The 6,560-nt window shown below is 33.6% G+C and overlaps 1 pseudogene; it reads left to right on the top strand.

Moving 5' to 3' along the window:
• The first annotated feature begins 3,366 nt into the window (after positions 1–3,366).
• Positions 3,367–6,261, top strand: LOC135616307 (alpha-humulene synthase-like; annotated as a pseudogene).
• The last annotated feature ends 299 nt before the right edge of the window (positions 6,262–6,560 follow it).

Raw genomic sequence — 6,560 nt, forward strand, 5'->3', positions numbered from 1 at the left:
CATGTACGTGGGGTTCGGAACATTCCATAAGCAGTCTTTAATATTTGGAGGTCCCATCATAGATATGAATTCCAATAATTTTCTTCGAATATATATTAAGAAAAATCCACCAACATGTTGTTTTTGCCTATTCATTTAAGCATAATTGGATAGATTTTGGAAAGAAGTTTTTTTTTTTGAACTTTTGTCAAAAAGAATATTTTATTTCTAGAATTTTTAATAAAATAAATATTTTTAATATCTGGAATACTCTTAACTTGTTAGTCACCTACCAACAGATCGGTCAGAGCTGTTGACTGTGCTGCAATTAAAGCACACAATACTGTAGGAGGGCTTAAGCAAGATATGGATTCTGCAGTCTTTAATAATGCTACTCTTTGTATGAGGCTGAAAGGTTGTGGAGCTCAGCTTCATCCCCACACAACTGAACACTACTGCTCACAATCATCTTTATTTTTGGGAAGGCTGATGCGACAGCTTGCCTAGCAGCCGCAACACTCTTTCTTAAGTGCTAATGCACTCCCTTTTTCGAAAACCAAAATCAAAACTGTAGCTGTAGCTGTAGCTGACATTAAGTCCAAATATACGTCCCATTTGAGGCTGCAGTTACAGGTCACCCACCGTAATGAACTCCCGGAGCTGATTATCCACCACAGCGAAGAGATAAGCACAGCCACGTGTTCGCCGAATGGCGTCAAATAGAAAAACAGACTCACAAAGACCTGACGCCGAAAACAACTCGTCGTTGGTTGATGGAAACATGTATTTATTTGAATTTGAGTCAAGTAAAATCCAACATGTTTTGAGTACAATTTTTCTATATTAAGTAAAATCCAAATCTGATCTTCAAGTTAAATTCCAACATGTTTTCTTTTATTTAAATATGTTAAGTATAATTTAAGCTTATTTAAGTTTGAGTCTAAGATTTATGTCAGGAAAATGATCCCATGAGAGTCTTTTTTTTTATTTAAGTCTAACTAATTATTATTTGAATATTCAAATTAGATTTGAGTGCATATTTTTTTTTATTAAAATTCAATTTATCCCATTGCTAAATCACAATCGAGTTATATAATGTGATAGATTTCTTTCTTTATAGGAAGTTAAATCATTATTAATGGACCAGTAGGAGGAACACAACCATAAACTCGCTCAATCCGATCCCCTCCCATGTATCCGTCACAGTTTCATGGAGATTGATGGGGCTACTATCATCAAGAGAGTGGTTGAAATGTTATTCATGGACCACCACGAGGAATACAACCTGAGACTCCCTATGAAAAAACTTGACCCTATAGATTGCAGCCATTTTTCATTACAGGAAATTGACAGATGATTGATGGATGACGAGGAGGAGCATAGCCTCCACAAAATGAGCATGCTGTTGCCATGGGAGTATACTTTGATTTGTGAATTGACTTGAAGGTGGTGGAATGATTTAGCTCCCTCAAAAAATCTCAATTTTGCTCGAGATAGATTGGTGGAATGCTACTTCTGGATCCTGGGGTATTCTTTGAACTTTACTATTCTCGTGCACCAGTGATAACGACCAAGGTGATTGCCCTTATTTCAATTCTGGATGACATATACGATGTCTATAGCACATTGGAGGAGAGTCAACAACTCACTAAGGTAATTCAAAGGTTCGCAAATCTCATATCGATGGACAGATTACCTTTTACTATCATGGCTCAAAATATGATAACAAAAAGTGCCACTAATAATATCACATAATAAAATAAAATATCGCATAATAATTTTAGTCATCATGTATAGCAAAATAACAACATCTATGTTTATGTTATGTTTTTCTAAAGATGGTGAAACTAATACAGGTGGGACGCGAAGGTTGTTCATCAATTACTAGAGTACATGAAGGATTATTATCTAAATCTAATCCACACCTTTGAAGAGTTTGAAGATTTATTGACTTCTAGTGAAAAATATCGCATAACCTATCTAAAGGAAGCGATGAGTGATGAGATTATAATATTCTTCTTATTCTTCTTATTTTCACTTTTCAAATGTGACAGTATCGAACTTAGATTGTCCTACTCATAGACACTACTTATAAATTACAAACATTAAGGAATGGTTTTGTTTTACTGGGTACAGATGAAAGATTTATCTGAAGATTATTTTGAGAAATCCAAATGGAGTGCTCAACATTGCGTGCCAACTTTGAAAAAATATCTACCTATTTCCCTCGTAAGTTCAACATATCCTATACTCGAATGTGCTTCTTTCGTTGGAATGGGAGAAATAGCAACTAAGGAGAGATTTGAGTGAATTATTAGTTTCCCAAAGATTGTCCAAGCTGCTGCAATAATTGGATGACATTACTTCACATGAGGTATGGTCATAATATAATCTCCTGTATTTTCTATCATATAAACATTTTTCATAGTAAATTTTGCATTGATTTCTTTCATAGTAGAAATAGCATACCTTCTTCCATTATATGATATGGAATATAAATGAAATTTAATAGATAATCTCTAAAGGTTGTCTTCAATATTCCTTCTATTTATCACCTCAAAAGCATTTCATGTGTCACTCAATTGCATTATCAAAGTTTTGCTGAACTCCTTAAATGATACTATATTAAGAAATCTAGTACAAATGTTGAACAGCACGTCCAATGAATCACACTCAGCTATGTAGAGCTGATCCAGCTGATGGGGACATAGATTAATTGAATCATGCAAGCAATGTGGATGATGGGAAGGCTTATAATATTTTTTATTTTCTTCTATAGAAATTAGATTGATGTGATAGTTAGAGAAAGGAGATTACACTGATGTAATTATACATGCATTGTCATTAGAGATAAAAGAAATCAAGATCAAATTGGCTACTATCTTCCTTGACAATCCCAACACGTTGTCCAACCAATCCAAAGGACAATCGTACAATGAATCACTTTCAATTAACATGTAGATCTACATGATCCAACTAATGCAATCACAGAAAAAATTAATTATGAGAAATTAATATAATTGTTTTGCTTTGTAATACAGAATATTAGATGCCATTGTACATCCTTTCTCTTTGTAGTAAAGAAAACCAAATCTCTATATATGATATTTAAATTCAATGAGATGTGTGGTATATAAAATTGTATATTAGTACTTGTTATGTTTTCTAAAATGGTATTAAAGTAGAATGGCTAATATCTTAATAATATTCTGATTTAATCATATTATGATTCTATGGCCAAAATATATGTCTGGCTATAGAATATCTTAGATAATACTTTTGCTATATATATATATATATATATATATATATATATATATATATATATATATATATATATATATATATATATTCATTGATGATGCAGAGGTGTGATGCAAGGATGAAATAGAGAGCTGAAGAGCTGAGGGGGCAAGTAAAGAGCATGTTCAATGATACTACTGATCGGCTGCAAACCATGGACCTGATTGATTCAATCCAGCTTCTTGGATTGGATTATCACTTTCAAAAGGGAATAAGCGAAGCATTAAGTCAAATCCATGATGCTGATATTGACAACACGGACATTATGTGTCCCCAAGTAATATGCATAATTCCTTCAAATAAAGCAGTATTTGTATGTGTGATCCAAAACAATACGATCTTCTTTAATCATCTTTTCTTTAATTCACTCATAGACGTTGGCTGTGCCAAAAATATTTTCTCCGGTAAAATAGACATAAAAATCACACACAAAAGTCATTGTATTGATTATCACGTAATCACTTAAAACGGTAAATTAATTTTGATAATATGGCTTTATGTGTTTTTCCCTCAGAACAAAAAAATCTTATGTATTTCTGTAGATGTTTTTAACAAGTTCAAAGATGAGGGAGGGAGTTTCATGTCTACCTTGGGGAGTGACGTGAAAGGACTGTTAAGCTTGTACAACGCAGCCTATCTTGGGACTCATGGGGAGATCATTCTTGATGAAGCCATCTCTTTTACGAGGAATAGCCTAGTGTCTGCATTAGCTGATCTTAAACCACCATTAACAACGCAAGTGTCTCTTGACCTCGAGACACCTCTCTGTAGAAGAATGAGAAGGCTCCTGGCAAGAGATTACATCTCTATATACCAAGAGGATGCCACACGAGTTGATGCCATCCTGGAGTTTGCAAAGTTGGACTTCAATTTGTTGCAATCTCTTCATCGCGAGGAACTTAAGAACATCACCAAGTAAGCTCCTCCTCACTTTTGAATTCCCTGGAGCTATATTTCTTCTGGAATTTTATAAAGAAAAAAAGATACAATCAAGTTGCAAATGTAAACAAGCGAAGGCTAATTGCTGAGTTTGGTTCCTCCTCCCATCAAACATTAATTGATATGTAATCATTTTGATTTGTGAACTACTTGAAGGTGGTGGAATGATTTAGCCTCCTCAAAAAATCTCAGTTTTGCTCGAGATAGATCGGTGGAATGCTATTTCTGGATCCTGGGGGTATACTTTGAGCCCTACTATTCTCGTGCACGAGTGATAACGACCAAGGTGATTGCCCTTACTTCAATTCTAGACGACATATATGATGTCTATAGCACATTGGAGGAGAGTCAACGACTAACTGAGGCAATTCAAAGGTTCGTAAATCTTATATCGATGGACAGATTACCTTTTACTATCATGGCTCAATAGATGATAACAAAAAGTGCCATTGATAATATCACATAAGAAAATAAAATATCACATAATAGTTTTAGTCATTGTGTATAGCAAAATAACAATATGTATGTTTATGTTCTATTTTTCTAAAGATGGTGAAACTAATACATATGCAGGTGGGACGTGAAGATTATTCATCAATTACCAGAGTACATGAAAGATTATTATCTAAAGCTAATGCACACCTTTGAAGAGTTTGAAGATTTATTGGCTTCCAGTGAGAAATATCGTATAACCTATCTAAAGGAAGCGGTGAGTGATGAGATTATAAGGTTCTTATTATTTTCACTTTTATTAATTAGCATTACATAAGTAATAAACGAATCCACTAATGGCCAATATAAAGAATAAGCGTTTGAGATGAGACAGTATTGAACTTAGATTGTCCCACTTATAGACGTTACTCATGCATTACAAACATTAAGGAATGGTTTTGTTTTACTTGTGTACAGATGAAAGATTTATCTGAAGCTTATTTTGAGGAATCCAAATGGAGAGATCAACATTACGTACCAACTTTGGAAGAACATCTACATGTTTCCCTCATCAGTTCAGGATATCCTACCTCCAATGTGCTTCTTTCGTTGGAATGGGAGAAATAGCAACTAAGGAGGCATTTCAATGGATTACTAGTTTCCCAAAGATTGTCCAAGCTTCTGCAATAATTTGTCGTATCATGAATGACATTACTTCACATGAGGTATGGTCATAATATAATCTCCTGTGTTTTATATCATATAAACATTTTTCATAGTAAATTTTGCACTGATTTCTGTCATAGTAGAAATATGATGACACAAAAAAAAGAAAAATAAAATAACATACATTCTCCGATTAGATGAGATGGACCATAATTGAGGTTTAATAGGTAATCTCCAAAGTTGTCTTCAATATTCCTTCTATTTATCTCCTCAAAAGCATTTCTTATCTCACTCAATTGCATTATCAAAGTTTTGCTGAACTCCTTAAATGATTTTATATTAAGAAATCTAGTACAAACAAAAAAACCCCGTTCGTAAGCTTCCACATCTGTAGATTCCCAAATTCCTTTCATCTACACCTTATTATTGATAATAGTCTATCAATTTGTTTTAATATAATGAACATGTAAATCCTGAAAGGATCCGTTAGAATTTAGTTTGTAGATCATTAATCCTCTTTTTTCATGAAATTTACAGTTGGAACAAACTAGGGAACATGTTGCCTCCACAGTCCAATGCTACATGAAAGAATATGGAACAGATGTGCATGTGGCATGTAAGAAGCTCCAAGTTCTAGTTGATGATGCATGGAAGGATATAAATGAAGAGTGCCTCAATCAAACTGCATTCCCTGTTGCTTTACTTCAAAGGATTGTTAATTTTTCACGAATGATGGAAAATATATATAAGTACATCGATGGATACACCAACTCCTCTACGAAGACAAAGGAATATATCTCTTTGTTACTTGTACATCCTGTTCCACTTTGATTGTATGACGATGCTTGCTTCTTCTATGAATCCTTTATTCTGAAATATATGTAAGCCTTTGTAAATGAACGTGTATTGTACTATGCTTGCTTCTTCTATGAATCCTTTATTCCGAAATATATGTAAACCTTTATAAATGAATGTGTATTGTACTATACTTGCTTCTTCTATGAATCATTTATTCTGAAATATATGTAAGCCTTTGTAAATGAATGTGTATTGTACTATGCTTGCTTCTTCTACGAATCCTTTATTCTGAAATATATGTAAGCCTTTGTAAATGAATATGTACTGTACTAGCCCTGGGAGGCTCAAGCCAGTATTATCTATGGAAAACAGAAATCTTTGCTTAACAGTAGTTCAAAGCAATTTGCAAGTTGCTGGTATGTGTTACAAAATTATATTAGCTA

The sequence above is a fragment of the Musa acuminata genome, chromosome BXJ2-7 (assembly GCF_036884655.1).
Source record: "Musa acuminata AAA Group cultivar baxijiao chromosome BXJ2-7, Cavendish_Baxijiao_AAA, whole genome shotgun sequence".
Classification (NCBI taxonomy): Eukaryota; Viridiplantae; Streptophyta; class Magnoliopsida; order Zingiberales; family Musaceae; genus Musa; species Musa acuminata.